The following is a 12,278-nucleotide window of genomic DNA, read 5'->3' on the forward strand; positions in this document are numbered from 1 at the left end:
GCTTCTGGGAGAATGTCCTATGGACAGACGAGACAAAACTGGAACTTTTTAGCAAGACACATCAGCTCTATGTTCACAGACGCAAAAATGAAGCATATCAAGAAAAGAACACTGTCCCTACTGTGAAACATGGAGGAGGTTCTGTTATGTTCTGGGGCTGCTTTGCTGCATCTGGTACAGGGTGTCTTGAATCTGTGCAGGGTACAATGAAATCTCATGACTATCAAGGTATTCTAGAGAGAAATGTGCTGCCCAGTGTCAGAAAGTTTGGTCTCAGTCGCAGGTCATGGGTCTTGCAACAGGATAATGAGCCAAAACACACAGCTAAAAACAGCCAAGAATGGCTAAGAGGAAAACACTGGACTATTCTGAAGTGGCCTTCTATGAACCCTGATCTAAATCCTGTTGAACATCTGTGGAAGGAGCTGAAACATGCTGTCTGGAGAAGGAACCCTTCAAACCTGAGACAATGGAGCAGTCTGCTCATGAGGAGTGGACCAGAATACCTGCTGAGAGGTGCAGAAGTCTCACTGACAGTTACAGAAATGGTTTGATTGCAGTGATTGCCTCAAAAGGTTGTGCAACAAAATATTAAGTTAAGGGTACCATCATTTTTGTCCAGGCCTGTTTTATGAGTTTATTTTTGAAAATAATTCTCTTAAACCAGGGTTCAAAAACAATGTCTGATTTTCATTGGTTAATTTTCATAGAATTTTTATTTATTATTACTTTTGTCAGATTCAAATTATTTCTGGGACAATTGTGGGTTTTTCTTTCATTAACCAAGGGGTGCTAACAATTTTGTCCGTGTGTGTAGGTTTTGCTCAGTTTATTTTGGAGTTACACCCCCTCCCCTGTTTGTAGAGGACCTGAAATGACTTGATATATGCTGAATGAGCTTCCTTAGTATTATGAGTCCTAATTACTTTGGCAACCATCAAAGGATATTTGTTGTAAACTTCTCTTGGTTGTGCCAATGTTGCTGTGGAACTGAGCCATCATTTGGATGCCACATTTAATTTTTCCTTATGTGCTTTCTCTGGTTTCTGAAATGCAATTAGATCCTCGTGGTAATCCAATCCTGACCACCGACTGTTTGCTTGGCCATCTGCCTGCTGACCTCCCTCCCTCCCTCACTGCATGGATGTCCACTGCAGACATGATGGCAGTAACACGCATACAGTGCAGTGAATTGGATGCATCTGACTGTAAACATGATCTACAAACAGGAGGTGACAAGAATAAGACAGCACCAGGGACTGAGTGTGCAGGAGCAGACTAAATCTGCTGTCAAAGAGGAGGAGTGTTAATCCTGTGAAGACTTAGAGTATGGGCTCGCAAGCTGTCGTTATATGTAAAACCGAGACCCAATAGGACATGCTGCTTGTTTTCATTCTCTTCATCTTTCTGTTCTATCCTACACTGCTTGTTTCTCTGTCTTTTCCAGTCTGTTTCTTTTCTTCCCTTGTTCACTCTTTCAGAGTCAGCATCAGTATGCTTCGCTATATGGGTAAGTGCAACTTGTTTTTTAAAGGTTTTTGCTATCAGGTCGAGGAACTAGATTATTTTTGGACATCTAGTTTCATCAGGTCTCTGTCTAAAATGATATATTTAGGATGCAGGACATAAAAATGGAATTGCATATAAGACACTCTAATGTTAAAGTGACAAAGCCTGAACAAGCAGAAAATATGCTTGTTATTGGGGAGAAGAGAGGAGAAGATGTGACCTTGTTAAAAAGTCTACCTAGGGAGGTGGTTGGGATAATATCTTTTGCCTGTCATTCCTTCACATTAACAAAGAGACACAGTGTCTATCCCTTAGTTTAATAAAGCAGTTATTTCAAAGGTGACTTCTGATGAAATTAAGTGGTGTTTTTCATACACTGGAAGAGATATCATAAGGCAAATAAACTAAACATTTCCTTGAAACTGCAACATATCAATTCCAGTTTCAAAAACATGCATTCAGATTTTTGGGGTTTCCCACGTAACAAATCTAAAGAACCAGTCCTAATTTTTGCAATCAGCATGCTGGATTGGGATTTCCATATCACCATTCTTCCTTAGAATTGGTTTCAAACATTTATAGCTGAATTATTCCAGTATGATGACTTACAACTTTGCAGTGTAGAGGAGTTTTATGGTGTCTGACCAGAGTTGCAGGTTAACTAATGAACTTGAGCAGCAGACAGTGAGAGCAGGCAGATGGAAAAAGAGAAAATGACTCCTCCTAAAGGGTCTCAAAAAGCAGCACATGATGCCATGTTCTAGATTCAAGAAGAGATGCAAAATAAAGTCATTGACGTTCGTCAATTTGGAAAAGGTCACAAGGCCATAGCTCAGGCTCTGGCACTCCAGAGAACCACAGTGAGAGACATTATCCACAAATGGAGAAACATGGAACAATGGTGAACCTTCGTAGGAGTGGACCAGTGACCAACATTTTTCCAAGAGCGTATCGACATCTAATCCCAGAACCCAGACAAACATCAAAAGAACTTCAGACCTCCCTGGCCTCAGGTAAGGTCCGTCTGCATGATTCCACAATAAGGAAGACTCTAGGAGAAAATTGATCCATGGGAGAGTTTCAAGGCACAAACCACTACTGACCAAAAACAAAAAGGTTCATCTGGCATGTGCAAAAAAAACAAAACAAAACAAAACAAAAAAACCCAAAACAAATACCAGCTGTGAAACATGGTGGTGGTCGTGTAATGGTTTGGGGCTGCTTTGCTTCCACAGGACCTGGACAACTTGTCATAATTGATGGAGCCATGAATTCTGCTCTCTATCAGAAAATCCTCCTGGAGAATATTCACCATCAGTTCATGACCTAAATTTAAACACAAATGGTTTATGCAGAATGATAATGAACCAAAGCACACAGGCAAGTCCACCTCTTAGTGGCTGAAAATGAACAATATCAAGATTTTGTGGCTGAGTCAAAGTCTGGACTTGAATCTAATTGACATGTTGTGGCAAGACCATGAAGGGGCAGTTTATGCTGGAAAACCATCTAACATGGCTGAATTACCACTATTCTGCAGAGGAGAGTGCACCAAAATCCCATGGTGATGTAACAGACTGATCACAAGCTATCACAAACACTGAACTGCAATTGCAATATTTCTTAACAGCTCTGTATTTGCGCATTCTAGAGGAAGTAACAGTATAGGGTAATATGTAAGCCATTTGAAGGCAAGAAGGGATAATTTTCATCAAACATTTAAAATATATAACTTAGATACACAAAGTAAGAATTTTTAATCAAAATACATTATTTCTTAACCAAGTATCCACATATTAACCATAGCACTGTCACACCAAACAGCTGACTGTTTTAGAAGACAATCAAAATGATGTTGCACTGATAATGGAAAGATTGCGGAGTGATGTCATGGGTCAGAAGTGTGTGTCTTGAGTTACTTGGCAATATATCACATTATACTTCAGAAACAAACATGCTTATGCTCTGCTTAATTTGCTTCTCCCATGTCCTCCACTGCTTGATCGAACAATCTGTGTGTAGGGGAGGCATTGGTGGAGGCCAGTCCTTTGCATTCCTCTACAAGTCTATGTCACTGTATTCTTCAGAAAGCCAATAAAACCTTGATCTTACATCAGTGCAGAAGTGGAGAGCTGCACTTGCTTATACATACAGTAGACACATTCCACACATGTACACTATAAAACATGATGGCAGCTTCTTGATAGAAAAGAAGAAAAGAAGCTCATTTGTTGTTCCTGAACAATGTATGCAACCACTGAAATGAATGAGAATAGGACCAAGGATGTGGATTACTGTGTATATAATGCACAAAGCAAACATCTGTGTTTCTTGCAGTGCATATGTTCATCATAATCACAAATTTTGGGGTGCACATGAACATCAGTCTAACGCTTCTCTAAGTTGGGCAGATGTCTGTGTTCATTCTCAGTCTACTGGCTCATGATAAATTAGGCTTGTTTTGGTTCTTGAGGGCATTTCCTCGTCTCATTCAAAAGATTTCCTCACTTCTAAAAGACTGGTGGGCTGTCCACATCACATGGCTCATGTCTTGTTATCAACCCAAGACTCACATGAGGCCAGAACAAAAATAAAGTAAGCAGAACCCAGACAACATGCAGCCACCGGAAAGGTTTACCAGAGAATTGTCTCAGTCAGTTATTTTCCTCTACGGCAGCCTTCCTTTGTGTTTTTTGATACATCAATAGCCCTCACAGCAGTGTTAGAGAGCAATGACAAGCATGTATGAGAGCAACATTGACAACCTCTGCTCAAAAGTGTTCTTGCTATGTCACTCATTGATGGAGCTCATTAAAATACATCTCCCTCTATACAAATTATATTTTAATAGATGCCTTGTGATGAACACACATGACACTCTTCTTTCACTTCTTTTCTTTGACTCAGTGACTCAGTTCTTGCAGTGAATTAGTTAAAAAGGCGGTACAATCCGTATTAAGCAATGCTTCCATGACTTCTGTAGGAAGTACTGCACTGATTAACTCTCTGCATAGCTTCCTATTGTATAATCTGTAATCTAAAACAAAAGATTACCACGTATATCAGGCTAAGATCCAATACCAACAGGAGGATGAGTGTGTAGGTTGTCAGTGATTTTTGTAAATGCCATGTCTCTCAATGACCTGCTTAACTCTTGCAATGCAGGTGGATGCCTGATGATCGACTAGGCCAGGAGAAGGTCAGAAACGCCACAGGACTAGAGAGCCATCTTGTGTTAGAAGGATTCTCATGTCAAGCTGAGTACTGTGCACAGCTCACAGCTTCTGAGAAGTGATGCTTGACACTAATTGTTGCCATGGCTATCTTCTCTGAGAGCTTCACTGTAACTCATCGTGCTCTACAACATTACTATAAATGACTTTTATGTCATACCTATTATGTGTATTTGAGGATATATATGGTATATATACTACCGTTGAAATGTTTGGGTCACTTAGAAATGTCCTTAGTCTTGAAAGAAATTTTTTTTTTTAAAATGAAGATAACATAAATTAATCAGAAATCCAGTCTAGACATTATTAATGTGGTAAATGACTATTCTAGCTGGAAACGGCTGATTTTTAATGGAGTTTCTACATAGGGGTACAGAGGAACATTTCCAGCAACCATCACTCCTGTGTTCTAATGCTACATTGTGTTGGCTAACGGTAGTGTATATAAATTAAAACTGAAGACATGGAATCATACTAAAGCTTTGCATACAAGTCGTCAAATAAAACAACAACAACGAAAACAACAAAAGGTAGCTTTCTATGGCCATGTTTATTCAAAATAAAAAATCCATTTGTTTCCATGTTAGTTTTAAAGTCACTCTTTTCCTCTGCACTGAAGGACTACAGATGATCTCGGCAATTCGATGGTAATTTTCTTGTTCAGAGGGGTGTGTAGGCATCTCCATGTCAGGGAGAAATCCAGATTTTCAGATAATCACCATCAAAACATATAAGCTTCAGAAAAGAGAGAATGTCTCAGCTGTAGCTGTTGAATGCCAGCAGGTGGTGGAAGGTGATGCTGAGGGGTGAGAGGTGCCGGCTGGCAGGCAGCAGGGGGATTGATGGGCGGCTGGCAGGTACTGCTGCCCCCGTGGCTCTGTAGGGATGAGTGACAATGAAAAGAAAGCACTGTGGAGACCAGGGTCAAGGGGTAGACAGTTAGCATGTTGTTCACAAAGCCTGAAGGGATACATGATCTCATTACTGTCAGAGGGAAGAAAGGAAATACACTCCTTAACAATATCTTAAGACCGGGGGAAAAACTACAAGTATTTGCATTTCACGCTGGTGGACCAGCCAACCAAGTTGTGAGTAGGCCTACAAAATGCAAAAAAGAAGAAACAGGAGCAAGAGATAACAAACAGAGTGTAGGCAATTTTTTGAAAACTGTAGTTAAACTCAAATAGGCTGCTCATCAGCTGATCAAAAATAGCCCCAAAAAACCTCAAAACACAGCTAACAATGTGAAAAATGGCCTCAGTAGCGAGGAGCTCCACCGTTCTTGTTGATCAGTTCAAAAATTAGTTTAGGCATGCTTGATTCCAGGAGGCGGGTGGGAACATTGCTCCATGTGGTGAATATGGCTTCATCAAGGGCATCCACAGTCTGGAATTGACCTCTGGTTTTGTAAATTTCTCTTGCCACCCATCCCCAAATGTTCTCAACTGGATTTAGATCAGAGGAACACGCAGATGGTTAAAAAGAGTGATGCTGTTCTGATGGAAGAAGTCCTTCATCAGGGGGGCGTTGTGAACTGCAGCATTGTCCTGTTCAAAGACCCAGTCATTATGACTAGACGAGGAACCTCAGTCCAGAGTGATGCTCGCTGCAACATCTCCACGTAGCCAGCCGCCATTTGCAGACCCTGTACAACCTGCAGCATCATTGTTCCATTAAAAGAAAAGCACCCTAGATCATGATGGAGGGTCCACTCCACTGGTGCAGATCCATTGTGTCACATAGAAAACATCTACAAAACATCTCCTTGTCATACCAGTACTGTGGGAAACCCTCAGAACTGTTCAGATTACATTTTTTCTAGTCAGAGAATAAAACTTCCTTCCACCTTTAATGTCCCACGTTTGGTGTTCCTCTGCAAAGTTCAAATGGGCAAGTTTGTGGTGTGGCAGGAGATGTGGCCTTTGAAGATGTTTTTTGTTCTTTAAGTCTTTCTTTTGCAAATGCTGTGTTGTGGTTATCGGGCTGCAGTCAGCATCAGTGGGGGGCCTTAATTTGGGTCGAGCACTTGCTGGTGTCTTGACTTTTTTTGTCCCATAACCCTCAGGATCTTTGAAGGAATTTAAGGAATTTACTGCTTCCAACCTTGGCAGCGATGGCACGTTGCAAGAGTCCTTACTTGTGTAGCTCAACAATCCTGACACGTTCAAAGATAGAAAACCTTTTTGCATTTGAAATCAGGTCATGACAGTGTGAACACCTGACAGAAAATTACATGAAAGCCAGATTTTTGGGCAGATTCTGCCTTTTAAAGGATATGGTCTTAAATTTTGATCAGCTGATGAACAGCCTGATTGATTTTAAATGGGGTTTTCAATAAATTGCCTACCCTCTGCTTTTTGATTTTTGGTTGTAATCCACCAGCACAAAATGCGAATACTTGTAATTTTTTCCCCTCATCTTAAGATTTTGTTCAGGAATGTACATGTGCAGCTACCTGCAGGGTCCATGACTGAAATTCTGTCAGAGGTCCAGTAACTCTTTAAGAGATTTAAGTGAAACAGAAAGGCCTTTTTACAAGTGTTTCTTTTATATGTGTGGCTGGCTGAGAAAACAGAAAAGCATTTCAGCCCTTACAGATCTGTTAACCCTTTCTGGATACTCCATTTATGCAACTCCTGCATGGGTTACAGCACTTCAAAATAACAAATAATGGGTGCCCCTGTAGCTCAACTGATTGAGTGGGTGACCTATAAACAGGGGCTATAGTCCCCGATGCAGTGGTCATGGGTTTGAGTCCGACCCACGGACATTTGCTGCATGTCCTTCCCTGACTCTTCTCCCCACGTCTTGTCTCTCTCTGTGCTATCTATTTTAATAAAGGCAAAAGAAGCCCCCAAAAAGCAAATAATAAATAGTATATTGAACAGAATTCTGTTAAATTTTCCAGTGCTTATTGTCTGCTGTTTACTAATCTAAAGAAGACATAAGATATCCTGTAAAATCATGATGAGACAAACATTCTCCTCTATTTACGTCTCAGCTTTGTTTGCCTTGAGCCTGTGTGGCTTCTCCTCTTAGTGAAACGGTGTCTCTTTCACACAATGTCTCCCTGGGGATGTTTTAGGCTTCATATATTTGCACCTCATTTACTTTGCCAGCCTGGGGACTGCAGCCCATATGAGTGCTCACTGTGTGTGTGTGGATGAGTCTGTGGTTGTTGTGGTTGAAAAATTATCCTCCTTGGGGCTCCAGCTTTGTTGTGTCTAAGTGCATCGTGGTGGTGTTGTGTGGCATTAGGAAATGACATCTAGAATATACACAGCTTAGAAAGTGATAGCTCAAAGAGCGCAGAAACCAGGAATTCAGTAAGGCTGAAAGATGCAGACAGATGTGATTCTGGTTCTTTGTCTAAGTACCCAAAATCTAAATAAAACAACATGAGGAAACAGTGTGTCTCGCCCCCTCCAGCTCCTCCACAAACACTACACTGACTGACTCATCAAGTCATCATCTCTCTCAGGGTAGCAGCCACTGGGAGGACATACAGCCGTTATTTCCCTATAGTGTCAATTGTTTGTGCATTTGGAGGGCATTAAACTAGTTTTAATTTTAGCCCCTGATATTGATTTAGTTTTAATCTTTTGATGAAAGTGACTGTTGGTGTTAGTGAGATTGTAGTCATTAGCTTTTTATCAGTCTTAGTCAACAAAACTGAAAGCATTTTTCCCCAGCGATGTTTTAGTCTCATGTTTGCAATTATTAATTTATTTTTTATCATCCAAACACTTTGAGGCTACAGTTGTCACCATCTTTGTGTATGATTATCCATAGGATGAAACAGATAAGACAGATTTTTCACAGTAAATGCAGTTAATATTATTATTTCCAGACTATGAACCACCCTCTGCACCCCTAGCATTAGCATTACCTTTTCAACCATAGACTGCATGTAAATGGTAGATGAAGCCTCTGAGTCTGAAAAAGTGGTGACTTAAGCCTGTATTCTTTCTAACAGCCAGCAGGGGGCGACTCCTCTGGTTACAAAAAACAAGCCATATTGTATAAAAGTGTATGAGAAAATTACTCCTCCCTTAATCTGTTAATTTAGTAAATATTTTCCTCAAAAATTTATGGTCATTATTAATTTCAAGTTGCATTTCATACAACACTTTGTTCATATTGTAAATTATAGTCACATTTAGTGCAAAATAGACTAAAAACTACAGGTGTCTTAGGGTTCTACTCATTCAGAAAATTATTCACTCACTTGCTCACTAAAGTCCTCTTTACTGCCAGGGTTTAGCTTGAGAATAGATGCTAAATAGCTGTATAACACTAATACAGTTATTCAACCTTATTTCTCAGTGAACATTCAAAGCAACGTTTATATGGAACGCTGACATAAATAATTGAACTGAGAAATTCCTTTGTAACATAGGAAGATATCTCACTGAAAGTGATGCCAACATTTCTTCCACGTTACCTGTGTTACAGAGGCTTAATGTACTTTACAATAATATTAGCTTATCTTTGTAATTTGTCTCAACTGATTGGTTACTGCTTCTTCACGAGTTTAGCTCATAAAAACTTTTTTTCCCAACAACTAGTAACATCAGATAACATCATTAGTAAACACAGAAAGGTACTGAATATAAGGAGTTTCTTAATTAACAGCAGTACAAGTCAAAGTGATTTTTGAGATAAACAGCACCTAAAGGTGACCGTACTGATGCTGTTTTCCACTGAAAAGATCAAAGTCAGCTTTATTGTCAGTTCTTCAATATGTACATGACATACCAAAATTATGTTTCTCTCTTCGTGCAATAGACATTAAAGAAACATTTAGAAGGTTCTGACATATAAAACATAATATCAATTTAGAAATATAATAAAAAAAAGAAAACAGATTTAAAAAGACAATTAAGTGAACTAAGAACTAGAAAGCAAAAATCTGGAAAATTAAGAACAAAGGTAGCAAAACTAGAACAAAGCAACACCTAAGAACAAGCAGCAAATATGCTTAAAAGTAGGATAATTGAATGAGCTTAGAAAGGATGAGTGAGGAGCAGAAAGAGGAGGAGGGGGACATGGTTCAGAGTTCACTGTTGATGGATGGGGGTGGTGATCAGAGTCCAGAGTCTGTGGGTGCAGGAGGCAGAAGAGGGAGGAAGTTGAGCAACCTGATGGCCTGGTGGATGAGGCTGGTGGTCAGTCTGCTGGTCCTGGTCTGGAGACTCCGCTGTCACCTCCCTGATGGCAGCAGGGTGAAGAAGCTCTGGGATGGGTGAGTGGGGTCACCTGCAAAATGCAGAGGGCTTTGTGGGTGAGGCGGGTGCTGTATATGTCTCCATTTCCTCATTTTCAACATGATCATTTTATTAATTGAAGGAAAATGTAAAACATTTCAACATAATTGGGGTCAGGGTTATCCATTTTAACATGATAGCATCATGAAGTTGCTGTAGATTTGCCGGCTGCACATCCAGGATGCCAAACTCCCATTCCACCACATCCCAAAGGTGCTCTGTTGGATTGAGATTAAGAAAATCTCCAACACACCATTACACCACCAGCAGCAGCCTGACCTGTTGACACAAGACAGGACAGAGCCATGCTGTCGTGTTGTTTATGCAAAATTCAAACTCTACATCTGAATGTTGTAGCTGAAATGGAGATTCGACAGGCAATGTTTTTCCAATCTTCTGTTGTCCAATTTTGGTGAGCCTGTTCGAATTGTAGCCTCAGTTTCCTGTTCTTAGCTGACAGAAGTGGCAAGTGGTCTGGTTTTCTGCTGCTGTAGTCCATCTTCTTCAAGGTTGCACATGTTGTGTGTTCTGAGATGGTATTCTGCACTCCTTGGTCTTAACGAGTGGCTATTTGAGTTGCTGTTGCCAGCCTGTCTGGTACCAACAACCATGACACGTTCACTGTAATCGCATTTCTTCCCCCTTCCGATGCTCGGTTTGAAGTTCAGCAAGTTGTCTTGACCATGTCTACATGCAGAAATCGCTTCTCTGCCTTTTGGCTAAGATCAAGTGTAGCATCTGTTCTTATCAGTACATAATTTCCCACTGGTGATTAATAAAGTCTGTCTAAGCATAAGAAATGCATTGAGTTGTGGACATGTGATTGGCTCATGGACTGCAACAAAATAATCAGTTATTCACTTCACCTGTCAGTGGTTTTAATGTTGTGGCTCAATAGTGTACATTCATCAGGTGGACAACAGAACTTCAACGACAATGCTGCTTTGTGTCTGTGCTGGATAAGGAATTAAGCCTCCATTTTCCACTGTTAGACATTAATCAGATCTACATACATGCTTCCATTTACATTACAGGTATTTGTCTGCACCCCAGAGCAGTCCAAAGTGTAGATAAAATACTGGAAATGTTGGACATGTTGATGTCACACATCCTTTAGTCTTTCCTCTGTGTCTGACAGGAATCAATAAACAAACATTAGGCTGATGTCTGGGTAGAGACACTTGTCCTTTTTAGGAAGCTGCTCCCTCATCGACTCTTTCTTTAATTGTTTTGAACAGGCTCACTGGTGAGCAGCAGTTTACAGTTTATTTATACATGCTATCAAAAGCAGCCTTGCACGTCATTAAGCTTTGTTTTGTCACTCTTCCTACTGGTTGGCATTGATTGCCTCTATGAATAGCTCCACTTTGCTGGATGACAGGCAGAAAGCAGCAACACAAACACCAGGAAATGTGTTTGGCTCAAAGACAACCGCATTGTAGTCATGCAACAGAGAAATGCTGTCATTCTTTCTCTTAAGACTGTATCTGTGACAGTATCTGAGAGACACAAAGTGATGCTGCGACATTATTGTTATTCTAAACGAGGTGAGGCTGAGAAGGAAATGTGGCTCTAGTCGGTTGCCATAGTGATTGGTGAACTGTAGGTGCTGCAGGGGACACTGTGTTCTAAGATGTGTTTGTATGGAAGCCAGTAACAGCCCCCATATCTGTATATATTTATACTGTAGCTACCAATGTGGATATTTAAATACAGCTGATTGCAGAGCACTGACATACTGTATGCTACTTTGAACAAAACTTTGAACTCATGTGTTTGAAGCTATGTCTATTAAGACTATATTGGTATTCTTAAAACTACAATATAGGTATCAGAATTGTTTAAAAAAAAAAAATCAAAAAAATCAAAAAGATAGTGTCAAGCAAGCTTTAAAGTAAGTTTCAACTCATAGTTCACCCATGTGGCTGCATCTGTACTGTTTTAATCTCTCACACTGCTTTGTGTGTCTTGTTTTTGGCCCATGAACTGTCTATACAAATGGACAGAGCAAGCAGTGACCTCCTCACTGGTTTGAAGTCTAGAGATTGGCTTCATGGTTGACACCATCTTCTCTGGTGGGAGATGAGCTTTCAAATGTGAAGAGTGGGAACGAGCAGAGGGAGTGACACCTGAAACCTCATTAGATCAAATGGCTAACATGTACAGTAACAGTATACTAGCTAATGGACAAGATGCATTGCACACATTCTGCTGAATGCTAAAATTGCGTACGAAGTGCATTAAGATTTGAAGTCTTTAGTAAAATAAA

At 40.3% G+C, this 12,278-nt stretch overlaps 1 non-coding gene across 1 annotated transcript; it reads left to right on the top strand.

The window, feature by feature from the left end:
* The first annotated feature begins 10,708 nt into the window (after nt 1-10,708).
* LOC111581058 (U2 spliceosomal RNA) lies at nt 10,709-10,895 on the top strand. The gene has a single exon (XR_008600051.1). It is a non-coding gene; the product is annotated as a U2 spliceosomal RNA (small nuclear RNA).
* The last annotated feature ends 1,383 nt before the right edge of the window (nt 10,896-12,278 follow it).

Source organism: Amphiprion ocellaris, chromosome 2 (assembly GCF_022539595.1).
Source record: "Amphiprion ocellaris isolate individual 3 ecotype Okinawa chromosome 2, ASM2253959v1, whole genome shotgun sequence".
NCBI classification, from domain to species: Eukaryota; Metazoa; Chordata; class Actinopteri; family Pomacentridae; genus Amphiprion; species Amphiprion ocellaris.